This window comes from Nannospalax galili, unplaced genomic scaffold (assembly GCF_000622305.1).
Source record: "Nannospalax galili isolate Female #2095 unplaced genomic scaffold, S.galili_v1.0 scaffold1350, whole genome shotgun sequence".
In the NCBI taxonomy this organism is placed as follows: Eukaryota; Metazoa; Chordata; class Mammalia; order Rodentia; family Spalacidae; genus Nannospalax; species Nannospalax galili.
In genome coordinates this window covers 556,411-558,006 of record NW_008327998.1, presented here as the reverse complement: position 1 = coordinate 558,006, position 1,596 = coordinate 556,411, and the positions used below count along the sequence as shown (strand labels likewise).

At 45.2% G+C, this 1,596-nt stretch overlaps 1 long non-coding RNA gene across 1 annotated transcript in view; it reads left to right on the top strand.

Annotated features, from left to right (window-relative positions):
• LOC115071156 overlaps positions 1-1,017 on the top strand; it is a 1,525-nt gene extending 508 nt beyond the window's left edge. Inside the window, exons 2-3 of the long non-coding RNA XR_003850271.1 lie at positions 451-551; positions 884-1,017. This is a non-coding gene — a long non-coding RNA (uncharacterized LOC115071156). The remainder of the gene's footprint in view (positions 1-450; positions 552-883) is intronic.
• The last annotated feature ends 579 nt before the right edge of the window (positions 1,018-1,596 follow it).

Genomic DNA, 1,596 nt, shown 5'->3' with positions numbered 1-1,596 from the left:
GTGTGTGTGTGTGTTTGTGTCTGTGTGTGTGTAGGTCACAGGATGCTTGGGGTAACTGATTCTCTCATTCTGCCATATGGGTCTGGGGGGTCGAACTCAGGTAGCCAGGCTTGATGGCAGCTGTCTTGCCCACTGACCCATCTTGATTGCTCCTGTTAACTTTTTTATTTTATTTATTATTTTTATTTTATGTGTATTTGTGTATTGCCTGCATGTAGGTAAGTGCACCCATGTCGTCAATGTCTACAGAGGACAGAAGAGGCTGTCAGATCCCCTGGGACTGGAGTTATGTTGTTAGCTGCCATGTGGGTGCTGGGATTTGAACCTGGGTCTTCCTCAAGAACAGCCAGTGTTCTTAATCGCAAGCTATCTCTTCAGCCCCTGTTAATTATTTTTTAACAATGTCATCAATGTAAAACCTGACTCCAATCGATTCTTGTTCCTTTGTAGAGTTCTGTGTCTGCAACCTCTAGATTTCCCTTGTGCTTCGAACAGCCTTTCCCTGTTCATTTGACTTCAGGTATCCACCCATCGACGTGAAACTAATCACGGTAAGTTAGTTTTGCGTATTCTCTTGCACATGTAAATAGATAATGTTGTGTGGTCTTGTGTCTCACTGGGGAAGGAACACTCCTTCTTCACCGAGCAATACACAGTGGGGTTTTGCTTTTCTAATAACCACGACATTCATCTGTGTTAGGCAGCTGTGGTGGTTTGGATGAGAAACATCCCCCATAGGCTCATATATTTGAACACTTGGTCCCCATCGGCAGTATTATTTATGGGTGTTACGGAACCTTCAGGAGGTGGAACCTTGCTGGATGTATGTCTCTGGGGCAGGCCTTGAGCGCATATAACCTGCTGTACTTCTGTCTTCTCTCAGCTTCCTGTGTGTGGGTTGAAAATGTGATCAACTGGCTTCCTGCTCCAACCACTGTGCCTGCCTGCTACCAGGCCCTCCCCACCATGACGAACTCTCCTCCTGGAACCTTATGCCCGAATAAACCCTTTCTTGCCTAGGTTGCTTCTGGTTTGCTGTTTGTCATAGTAACAGAGTAGGTCTTGTCTGGTCATGCCTTCATCATAGCAAGGACCCGATACGGTGTCCACTGACGTTCATTACGAGTATGTCACCTGTGGATGGACCTTTGTGTCATTTCCTACCGTGATTATTAAATGCATTTACTTTTATGTCCTTGCAAGGATGTATGTTACCGTGTCTTTTAGGCAAATGTCAAGGCAGAATCGGCTGAGGTTAAATATGCATTTACCTTATAACCTAGCAAGTTACCATGCAGCCACCATTTTGGAGTCCTGTCAATGATTGCTATTATAGGCTTTTACATTTTGGCCATTTTGGCAGGAAATGGTATTGCATCATTATTCTTCTGACATGTACTTTTTTTGAGACAGGGTCTCATTATGTAACCCTGGCTATCCTGAAACTCATTACGTAGACCAGGCTGGCCTCCAACTTACAAAGATTTGTCTGTTTCTGCCTCCCAAGTGCTGGGAGGCATGTGCCACTACACCTGGCATCTATCTTTTCTTCTCTCTCTCCCCCCACCCCTCTCTTGTGTGTGTGTGTGTGTGTGT